Here is a 12,565-nt window from a genome sequence, read left to right as displayed (position 1 = left end):
TAGATTTATTTGTATCACATCGAATGACAATGTGTCGAATTTCAAGGGTTCTGTATTTGAGGTATATCTTGTGTTCTTCAATGTCCAATCGTATCACACCTTTTGTTTGTGTTTGAATATGTACATTCTGATGTTTGTGTACATTAGTTAATGTAAGACATTAAGCTATTCTTTTTGCTTGCAGGTCTGCTCATCATTGCTATGCTCAGTGCTATGTTCAGTGTTATGTTCAGTGTTGTTCAGTGTTGTCCAGTGCTATTCTAAGTGATGTGTTCAGTGCTATGAGTAGTGATATGTTCAATGCATTATTCTGTGTTATGTTCATTTTTTTTGTTCAGTGCTATGTTAAGTGCTATGTTCATTGCTAAGTTGAGTGATATGTTAAGTTCTAAGCTTATTGCTTAGTTCAGTGATATGTTCAGTTGTATACTCAGTCCTATGTTCATTTCTGTGGTGAGTTCTACGTTCAGTTGTATATTAAGTTCTGTGTCTATGATCAGCGAAAGGTCGGTGCGCTGTTGATTGGACTGCTCATTGCTTTGCTCATTGCTATGTCCAGTTCTATGTTGCATATATATTATGCGTTATGTTCAATGTTAAGTTCAGTGTTTTGTTGAGTGTTTTGTTTTGTGCTATGTTATATGTTATTTTCAATGCTATGTCTAGTTCTATGTTACATGCTATGTTCAATGCTGTGTTCAGTGCTATGTTGAGTATTATATTCAGTGGTATTTCCAATGCTGTTTTCAATGCTATGTTCAATATTGTGTTGTGTGCGATATTCAATGCTAGGTTAAGTGCTTTGGTAAGTGCTATGTTCAGTTCTATATTCAATGCTATGTTCATGGATATGTTCATTGCTATGTTAGTAACATGTTAAGTGCTATGTGTAGTATTTAGTTCAGGGGTAATTTATTGAAAAGTTCAATGCTAAGTAAATTTCTAAGTTCAGTGCTATGTTTAGTGCTCAGTTCAGTATTATGTATATTTCTGTGGTCAGTGTTATGTTCAGTGGTCTGAATAGTACTATGTCTGGTGATAGGTTCAGTGCTTACTTCAGTACTATGCTCAGTACTTATTTCAGTGCAATTTCCAGTTCTGTATTCAGTGCTTTGTTCAGTGCTATGTTAAGTTCTGTGTTCAGAGCTTTGTTTAGTTCTATTTTCAAGGAGATTTTTAGTTATATTTTCAGTATGATTTTAGTTCTGAGTTTAAAGATATAATCAGTGTACTGCCGATTTGTGGATACAGTGCTTTGTTTAGTGCTATATAAGTGTTTTGTTAAGGTCTATGTTCATTGCTATGTTGATTGCTTTGTTCAGTGCTCGTTTGAGTGCTATGTTGAATGCTATGCAAAGTGTTAAGTTCAGTGTTTTGTTCATGGATTTCATGGATTTGTTCAGTTCGATATTGAGTGCTATGTTATGCTATGCTATCTTCAGGTATGTGTTCAGCGATATGTTCAGTGCACTGTTGATTGGACGGTTCAGTGCTATGTTCAGTGCTTTGTTCAGCGCTATTTGAAGTGCTACGTTGAGTGTTATGTTCAATGCTATGGTCAGCGCTATGTTCAGTGCTATGTTAAGTGCTATGTTCATTGATTGTTCGTTGCAAAGTACAGTTCAAAGTTGAGTGCTATTTTCAGTTCTATGTCCAGTGCTATGGTGAGTGCTATATCTCAATTCAGTGCTATTGTCTGTGCTAAGTTCAATTTTAAGTTCGGTTCTATATCCAATACTATATTCAGTGCCAAGTTCAGTGGTATGCCCTGTTCTGTGTTCAATAGTATATTCAGTTCTGTGTTAAGTTCTGTCTTTTGATCAATATTCATTTCTGTGTTGAGCGATATACTCAGTGCAGTGTTGATTGGACGATTCAGTACTTTGTTCAGTGCTGTTTTTCAGTGATTTGGTCAGTGCTATATTTAGTGCTATGTTAGTGTTATTTTCAGCGCTATGTGTATTCTGACAGCAGGGTTAGGGTCATTGGTGTTTTATTAAAATTATTAAGTATAACAGTTCATATTTGTTTTAATAATTTTGGCAAGCATGTTATAACAGGTAATAAACACCACCAAACGCTCATGAGCCTGATGAGGATCTTCTAATGTAGCGGTGGCTCACGTTCACGATAAACCAAAGTTAGTCAGATTAGAAATCACGGAATGTCTATTCGTAATGTATACAACCGAACTTCACAGTTATCTTATGGAACATAGACGTATATTTGTAACACAGCACAAATATCCCTTACCGGGTATCGAACGCTGCTCACGTCGCTATAAAGCAAAAGCTGCACGTTAGCTGTGACATCCCCTAATAGATGTTTCTCTGTATTAACTCACCCTGGCCATGATATTTTGTGTTTTCCCTTCATTCGTAGCGCGTGTTTTATCCATTGTTCATACAAACAACAACTCCTACACTGATACCCATCCTTCATCACTTTCCTTTCACGTCAGTGCACACTTAACCTTCCCTTGGTAAAACATTCATCAAACACGTATATCTTCTTGTTTGTTTTGACTAAAATTTTACGTCAATGGCATGGTTGATGGAAAAAAACAACAACACCAGTTGCATAAGTTGCGTTTCAATTCTATTTGAGTAACGGTTCGTGTCATTCGCCTACGCTTGATTTTTTTTCATAAATAAATACCGAATGATGGCTTATATATGGTTTATATTATACTCTCCGTGAAGCTTAATCACAATACTGTCGTTATTAATGCTTTATTTCACATGTATAGACAATAAAGCCCTAACTCATATCTAGTCATTTTTTGTTGTACTTCTTACAATATCAATATGTTTTCTGTATATAAATAAATAAATCGGACTTAACATGAGGTATTACTTTTTTAAATCCTTACTTTGGAAAGAAGTCGTTCCCAGTTCCTGGTCCTGTTCAGTTCTTGATTCAATAAAGACACAGAGATAGAAAGAATAATAACTAATTAGTATGTTCTGATAATGTGTGCAAATTCAAATTAGCAAATTCTTTGAGTTCTGAAACTGAACAATCCCGTGTACAATACTTAACTATCTAACATACAAGTTATCAACATCTCATGCGTATTCGCTATGAAATTTAGCCCATACCTGCAAAGTCTTACATACTTTCAGATGCATCTCAACAACGGTTTCGACGTACAAACTGGACATTGTTTGACAACAACACTTTATTGTTACGAATCTTAGTTCGACAATTGAAACGAATATATTTTTGTAAATATGACACTAAACACGTGAATGTAAAATTTAATGAATCTCAAATATGAGACGCGTTCTAAGAAAACTGGGTTTAATGCATGTGCTTAAAGTGTCGTCCCAGATTAGCTTGTGCAGTCCGTACAGGCTAATCAGGGACGACACTTTCCGCCTTTATGGTATTTTTAGTTTGAAGGAAGTCTCTCCTTACCGAAAATCAAGTTTAGGCGAAAAGTGTCGTCCCTGATTAGCCTGTGCGGACTACACAGGCTAATCTGGGATGACACTTTACGCACATGCATTAAGCCCAGTTTTCTCAGAACAAGGCTCATAACATAACTGTAAGTGTGAACACGCACATTGGTCAACATTTTGTTTAAACAATACTTACAGATAAAGTCAGTTTCGATATCAAATCCTCATATTTTGTCTAAATTATATTCTGGTTTTAATAAACAATGTAATTTTATGATATGGTCATGCAATTCAGTTGGGGTTACGTTCTGATATTTTAAAAATAAATATATATATATTATCTACACGTTATTTTAAATATAAATGCGAAACAAAAACAGATATAATACTTTGGTTAATATGATTAAACTTTGATTTTTAAAATCATGACTTATCTCAAGTGTGAGCAGTCGGCGAGTTAAAAATGAAAACAAATTGCGTTACTTAAAGTTAAATTAATATTTTATGTATTTTCCATAGTTTTACAGGACCGTATAAAGCGATTGATGCACAGCTATGTACTTGATTTGAATAAAAAGCATTTATAAATATACCTATTGTTCATAGCAATATTAAAATATTTCAATTAAAGAGAATATCAGGTAAGTTGATGTCTTCCACTCTTGATGTTCCATCCTTTCAAAATATGGTGTTTTATTATTTTCCGTTTACATGACTACTTAAACACAAACTTCTTTTTAAAATCATGTAATATAAACGTTCGGATACGTTATTATATTACGAATTAATGGGATTTAAATATAATATTATTTCATTAAACTGTAATCACCCCCTGTACGTCGAAACGAGTTGGATAATTTAAACTGAAGAAAAAAATGTCGGCCGAAAATGAAACTGAAACAGAAAGGTAGGTGATTATTTTATCATTTCTGCTAATTTAGTAACTATAAGGACGTAATTGTTCTACACGTGTGATAATGAATGTCTGACACACACATGCGTTATGAGTTTTGCAATGATTTAATAGTTTTCTAGTAAAAAACGATAAATTTGTCTTCGGAAAATGCTAGTTTTCATGAAATGCGACCTATGTGTTGAATTATTTACACGTTAATTGACAAACGAGCGAACGAAACTGTAACAGAGATATGCCAATTTATATCTTTATACTTTATTAGGCAAATCGGCATTATCCATTCCTTTGGCCATTTACAAATACAGTATTACAAAGAGATGGTCATAGCAAAACAACATGTAAAGTTTAAAGTACATGGTATCAAAATATTCATGTACAAATACATATCGAAAAACAAACCAAATACATAAATACCTCTGACCAAACATATTTATAGAGCTTAAGAAGAAATACAATCAAGGATTTGGGAACGTCGTTACATAGAAAAATATACAAATTTAGCCAAGTGTCTTAAAACTCCTGTTTGATTTGAGGACATAAGCTTAATAAATTTATTCATTGTATTAAAAGCAGTTGGGATATTATATTTTCGTCTTAAATCTTTATACAAGAGACAACAAAGTACAAAGTTAAATTCCGTTTCAACTACATTTAGGTTACACAGTTTACAAAGTCTTCTTACTCTATCAACATTATTGAATCTACCTGTTTCGATCTCAAGCTGGTGGGAACACAGTCTCAGTTTTGTTAATGCGATTCTATAATTATCATGGTCTACTGCATCTAGATATTTTTCATATTTTAAAACAGTTTTAAATCTGTTAAAATAGTATAATTTTCTTTGTGAGCTAACAATGTCACACCTAGTCTGTATATGTTGATCACGGATTCTTTGTTTTAACATATGTACATAGCTACAGTTATAATCGAACATTGACCATAGGTATCCATAACCAAGGTTATCTAAATAAATTATTAATGGCTTTGCCCCAGCTATTTTTACATTCAATGAGTTGAAACTTACGTCATGTATGTGTTCTTGAAATATTTTGCTTTGAAGAGACTCAGAATTTTTCATAATTTTACACCAATACTTTAAGGCCCTTTCTTTACAGATGACCGAAAAAGGATATCTGCCCAATTCGCCAAGGACTGCAACTGTGGATGTTTGGGGACGAACGCCAAGGATATGTTTACAAAATTTAGCATGGAGTTTGTCTACTTCCTTAAAGTCATATACGCCCCATACCTCGCTACCATATAGAATAATCGGCGCAACTTTGGAGTCAAACAGTAGTGACTTGGTTTTAAAATCAAATGGTACTCTGGTAAACAATGATAAAAGACCATTATATGCTTTGAGTGCCTGTTCATTAAGTGTTTTATGGCCTGGTTAAAGTTTCCGTTATAATAAAATTTCATGCCTAGGTAACAGAAACTATCAACAATCTCAACATCGATATTGTTGATACACCAAGTATAGTTGTTTCTAGATTTTTTGCGTTCAATAATTCAAATTTTAGTTTTTTCTACATTTATTTTAAGGCCCCATGTCCAAGAAAATCTACTTATACAATCAAGTTGAGTCTGGAGATTTTTTGGATCTGTTGTAAATAATGCAATGTCATCAGCAAATAAGAGCATATATAGTGACCATTTTTCAATATCATTTACAGACAAATAAGTTAAGTCCATATAGTCCATGATGTCATGTATAAATAATATAAACAAAAGAGGGGAAAGAGGCTCGCCCTGCTTTACACCAAGTGTTAGATCAAACAGTTCAGAATACGACATATTTTCATTATTTCTTATACAGGCCTTAACATTCGAGTATAAGGATTTGAGCATTTTTAACATCTTAGAACTTATTTGTGAATTAGTTAAGTTCATCCATAAAGCGTCATGTATAACAGTGTCAAAAGCCTTTTGATAATCAATTAATGCACAATATAATTTAAGTTAATTAGCAAGTACTTTCTGCATTATAGTATGAAGGATAAAAATACAATCGCTAGTACTACGGTTCTCACGAAAACCAAATTGAGCCTCATTCAACTTTTGTTCACTTTCGCACCAAGTGTTAAGTCTATTTCTTAGCAAGAGTGAAAATACTTTAGACATTGTATTTACTATTGTAATGCCCCTGTAATTTGATGGGTCAGATTTACAACCCTTTTTATGAATCGGCACAATTACTCCTTTAGACCAGTCTTCTGGATTAATACCTGTGCCAAATATATCATTGAAAATACACATATTATATCACGAATGTCCTTTAAAATTTTACTTTTAACACCTAGTGTGTTTCTGTGTAAAAATCATTTGTTTGCAGGACGGGTATAAAAGTTTATGGATAAATCCAAACTGATATAAACATTTCTGTGGATAATAACCAAACTCAAAATGGATAATGCGCAAACTGCGATGTATTGAACATGTTTTCCAAAGACAGGTTGGATATTATTCTTTAAAAACAACTATTTATAACCAAAAACTAACACGATGTGTATACTGGAATATAAAAAATACTTTCAACGAACATCAACATTCATTTATTAGTTATTAGTGAAATCAATTTCAACGGAACTTGCATATATATACAACTGAGATAAGAAGCAAAATAAGCATGCGATATTAGCATTCCACGTACAGAGAGATGCCATAACACGTGTTCCATGTCATTTTGGATATCGTGAAAAGCATAGAAACTTAAAAAATGTCCGTACTTATTATTTAATCATTTGATTTGAAGGGATTCTAGTCGAAGCTGCAGGTTAACTTGCCCCGCTGATTCATGTATTTGTCACCATATTAGAGGTTTCGAATTCTATTTGAGGCATTACTTATCTGATTCATTATAAATTATATCAGAAAGATTGCATCGAATGGTACGCAAATATTTAAGGGGCATATCGTAGGCTAGTATATCATTTTACCTTCCGAAATATATTTACACAACGAAAAGAACATATTAAATGATTTCTAAATACACAGACATAGATATTAAACATCTTCTGCAAATTATGTATTTAAATAATAATAAAACGTTTTCCCCGTGACCCTTTTCGCCGGCGCGGAAAAATTGAAGTACTAGTGCAATATTTACGAGTGAATTGTACAGTACCCCGCTATGCGCATTCTCACTGACGATAAACGACTTTTAACGGTCTTTTAGCATGGACAGATTGCGAGTTCTATATGTTATGACTTTTAACCCTATTGAAGCCTTGGCTGGAATAATATTTGTGGACTTTTAACTATTTTTCTTTCTTGTTTCATCAATAACATATTATTCCTTCCGATTTTATGTTAATAAAATGTGGACTTTTTGTAATTTTGAATATTTGGTATCATATAGGGAAATATTGTCGATTCGCTCCTTTAAACTGGTGGCAAATAGTTTTAGAGACGGGGCTCGGGCACATAGTATTGGCTTTATTATATGATAGAGGCATTCGTATAAAAATGCTTATTTATTTTCAACATTTGAATTTAGTTTTATAAATGTCGCCGGGTGTTGAAAAGTGTGCAGCCAGTCCGGGACTCGAACCCGGGACACCTCGCTTACAGGGCGAATGCTCTCCCGACTGAGCTAACCGGGCCGCCACATATCCCTCCACCAATCCCGTTTAAGTTCGGTACCGTGACATAAATATACAATTTTCAGTACAACTCCTTTGGCGGAAATGGAGATCGATCGGCATGACGAAGAATTTGAGTTGTCATTTCAAGACGAAGGAGAAAACATCGGTGATGTAATACCTGTGCTTGAAGGTTCATTCTGTGAAGTAGATGGCGGAGATGAAATGACTCAAAGTTCTTCGACATATGCATGATTAAAATGCAAAAACCCCATATGAACACGAAAAAAATCTAAAAAAAACGCTAGAAGGTACATTCTGAAACCTCAGTGAAATGTGTGAAATGCTCACGTCCGTATGAAAGTGGCCAACAGTTAGAAAAACACATGCTAAAGTTTCACAGTTTAGTGTTCATTTGTGAGTTATGTGGCATTGAATGTAAGACAAAGCAGGCGCTAAACAATCACAAAATCACAAAACATAATGCTGACGGTAAAGCAAATTTTTTTGCCCGTACCCGGAATGCTCAAAAGTGTTCGTGAAGAAGACGGTTTTAAACGACCACATCAATTCTCATCTGAACAACAAGCCATTTACATGCAAAACCTGTGACAAAAAATTCCGGGTAAATATGAACTAAATAGGCACTTGAAATCCTGTGAAAAGCTAACTGACCTTACCTGTTGCAAAGTCTGTACGAGTGTGGCAAACATATAAATACATAACTGGTTTGCTGAAGCTTAAGAACAAGAAACCGTCGGAGACGGGTGATGCTCCCCAAAGGTTTTTTTTGTCACAAAATTGCACTATATATTCAGATAAAAGGAAACGTCTTGAGGGGCATAACTTTGGACAAAATAATACGATGGATGGTTTAGCAACTTAAGAACTTCAAAGGGCCATAACTCTCTAAATAAATCATCTAACCAAAACCCACAAATAACATGCGCATCTCCTCAAGGTAGTTAAGCTTCCCATAAAGCTTCATTGAATTCCAGTCAGTAGTTAGGGGGACAAGAATTGCACTATATGTAAAGTTTATAGAAAATTTCAAAGGGCCATAACTCTGTGAAAAATCATCCTACCAGAACCGGCTGATAATATGCACATCTCCTCTTGGTAGTGAAGCTTCCCATAAAGTTTAATTGAATTCCGGTCATTAATTGCTGAGAAATAGCCCGGACAAAAATTGTGCACGGACGGACACACGCACGGACAGACGAAGCGGCGACTACATGCTCCCCCAAAAAATTTGAGGGAGCATAAATAGAAGAATCATCAAATTGTTACGTAGTCGATTATACATGTATGATATTGAATTTGTGATATTGCATTACTGAATATTGACAACCTGAATAGTTTCATTGACGTCAGTGTTATCGTCTGAAGTTTAAACTCTTGAAGGGAGTTTTTTCTCTAAGTTATACTTATGGAAGGGAATATCCGCCAGTCCATGAATGATGTTAAATGACATTCTCATTTTAACTACTGTCATATGCTTTCTGATACATGGTCTTTGCATTTTGTCTAGTTGCATTTGCTATGCAACCATTTCATCTCAATGTTGCATGTTGATAAGTTTATAATTACTTCATATATATCTTTACTTCGTGTGTGTTATTGACAACTGCAGTTTAACTTTTGGAATTTGTATTAATGCTTATTCTAACGGCGTTCTTTGTTTCACTATGTGCATTTTGCTATGTTGCTACTAAATTTAACAAGCTGTTAATATCTTTGTGGATCTATATTACTTCTTAAGTCGATTGCTTGTGCGTCTTTGATTAAGAATTAGTCTTCGGTTTTGCATACACCGCCATTATAAATAGTTCACACTCCGAAAGGGGGAACCAGTATAAAAAAACTAATTCCAGCGCAAATTGCAGCGTAAATTACTATTGCCGGGAGATCACTCTTAACATCAAAATAAAAATCTCCGGTATCAACCGTGATACATCGACTATTTCTGGAATCCTTCGTTAAAATGGGTGATAGAGTAAACAAGAAATATCTTTAAAAAAGATATACGGCGTTGATAGTTCAATGAATGAGATTAAGGATAGCGAATGTCTTTTTTCTGTGCAGTTCTTAGCTGCATCACACGCAGTACGGGATGTTACGCGGAGTTTTCGCGGCTTATTTTACAATATTACATATTGCTGGTCATAAACCTATAGATACAAAACAGAAAACCAAAAGAAGAATGGAAGTGAAATTAAAACATACGAGTCAACCGGCCACACGAGAAGTATCCGTATTTATAGGCGCGTTCTTCAAACAAATCTGTTTCAGTGGTTTGTCGGGCATTGCTATTTGATTCGATTATTAACAGTATCGATAATCATCGCGCTCATGCTTAATACATTGGTCAATATGGTGGAATAATTATTGTTAAATTAATCAAAAATAATATTTATCATTGTATTGTTGAAAACACATTAAGAATCTACATATTTCTGGTCTAAAGAAAATTCCAGGTCACCTAGTTCACGGATAGCGTATTTATTATATAACTATTATTTTACTGGCCGCGTACTCCGGTGATGACCTGTATATAAACTCTGACATTCATACACTGGCCGCGTATTGACCCGGGTTGAAATGCAATGTATTAAAGTGAGGCCTCGCTTCCACTGCTCTTTATACTTTTACATGTTAACATGTTGACAAGAATATGGAAGTAAGTACTAAATATGAGAACATAGCCTTTAAATATTAACGCGTTGCGCTGGTAATTCTCTGAAAATAAAAGGTGAACGCATAAACTTTATTGATGTCAAGAATTGAGTGTAAAACTGTTCTATCTATTAAGCCTTTTCCTTAGAAATAAAATTGTTTCATGCAGTAAAACAGTGTTACAAAGACGCGGATATGTTTCCAATGTTCTGGTGCAATACTCAAATCAGCCAATGGAATAAATGAAGTGTATTCATTCGTACCTAGCCGCGGGAAATTTTATTTGAATTTTATTGGACACTTACAAAGTTCAGGAGAGGTGAAAAGGTGGCTTAATAAAGCTTACGCCGAAAAACTTACCCGTCGACATAATGCCTATTGTTTTGCTTGGATTCCCACTATCGAGACCTTCAACGCTTTGGGAAAAATGATGCAACGTTTTGAGAAAAATGATGCCCAGGTAAGTTCTACTTTTTGTGATTTATTTACGCTATTACAGGAACTTAAAAGCTTCAAGTGTCTCTGTTGTAACACTTATCGCATGGGATTTGATTTGGTTTGAATTTTACATCGCGTCAACAGCATTTCATTTATATTGCAATGTTATGGGAAAACAGGCTCAAATGAGTAAAGTGTTGTCCCAGATTAATGAGGCTAATTAGGAACGACACTTTCCACACAATGAAGTAAGAAAAGACTTCCTTTAAACGAAAATACCATAAAAGCGGAAAATCTTCGTAAAAAGCCTGTGCAGACTGCACAGGCTAATCTGTGAAGACATTCAACACATGCTTTAAGCTGTGTTTTCTCAGAATGAGGCTAATTTATTTCTTAATTCATTTTGTTTGCATAAATGGTATGTTTTTGAGTTACCATATATTTAACATATTTTGTGGTTAATATTAGGGAATGTTCCTGGGCAAGAAACACTTTCCTAGCCTTGTAGTGGTTTGCAATTCAGGGATCATGACAAAATAACATAAAATCTCCATACACATTACAAGTATAGAATTGTAGCTGTATAATGTTTTAGTAACATTCTATCTTTACGTGTAGTTCAGTTATATTGCGATCCTCTAATTGGTGATGGAGGAAGATCCCTATCACTATACAACTAGATCAAGTACTTGGGTAGAACGATGGTCCACGCAAATTCTCTCTGCCTTGGGATACGAACGTTTTTGGTTCCAATCCCGTGATAAGCAGTACAACATCTTTTAACTCTGCTTACTACCAACCTCTTTTTCAAGTATTAAAGGCAGCTATGCACAACAGTCTGCACCTGGATACCTAGCCATGTCCTACTGGTTAGGTATCGAGATTGCAGAATAATGATTGATACGTAAACGTTTGGAGAACTTATGTCACAATTAATAAATTTGCTGGCTTATTATGTGAAATAAAATGATTGATGGCTAATTCCTGATTGTAAATTAGTATTCAACCTGTCAAGAAGCATACCTTAAGCTTATAATACCTATTGTGTGGAGTATAGTCAGTTCATTTATTATTTTAGACTGAAACAAGAGCTGTGTTTGTGAAACACAATGCCCCCTATTGCGCGGCTTTGAAGCCATATATTTGACCTTTGACCTTGAAGGATAACCTTGACCTTTCACCACTCAAAATGTTCAGCTCCATGAGATACACATGCATGTCAAATATCAAGTTGCTATCTTCAATATTGCAAAAGTTATGACCAAGGTTAAGTTTTTGGACAGACACACACAATGACAGACAGACAGACAGACAGACAGACAGACAGACAGACAGACAGACAGACAGACAGACAGACAGACAGACAGACAGACAGACAGACAGACAGACAGACAGACAGACAGACAGACAGACAGACAGACAGACAGACAGACAGACAGACAGACAGACAGACAGACAGACAGACAGACAGACAGACAGACAGACAGACAGACAGACAGACAGACAGACAGACAGACAGACAGACAGACAGACAGACAGACAGACAG

At 34.8% G+C, this 12,565-nt stretch overlaps 1 protein-coding gene and 1 non-coding gene across 2 annotated transcripts in view; both read right to left on the bottom strand.

The window, feature by feature from the left end:
• The window catches only part of LOC127873807 (protein PF3D7_1417600-like), a 107,869-nt gene that overhangs the window by 33,175 nt on the left and 62,129 nt on the right, over positions 1-12,565 (bottom strand). The gene's annotated exons all lie outside the window — the stretch shown is intronic.
• Trnat-ugu (transfer RNA threonine (anticodon UGU)) lies at positions 7,851-7,925 on the bottom strand. The gene has a single exon. It is a non-coding gene; the product is annotated as a tRNA-Thr (tRNA).

This window comes from Dreissena polymorpha, chromosome 3 (genome assembly GCF_020536995.1).
Source record: "Dreissena polymorpha isolate Duluth1 chromosome 3, UMN_Dpol_1.0, whole genome shotgun sequence".
Lineage (NCBI taxonomy): Eukaryota > Metazoa > Mollusca > Bivalvia > Myida > Dreissenidae > Dreissena > Dreissena polymorpha.
This window is presented reverse-complemented; position numbering and strand designations above follow the sequence as displayed.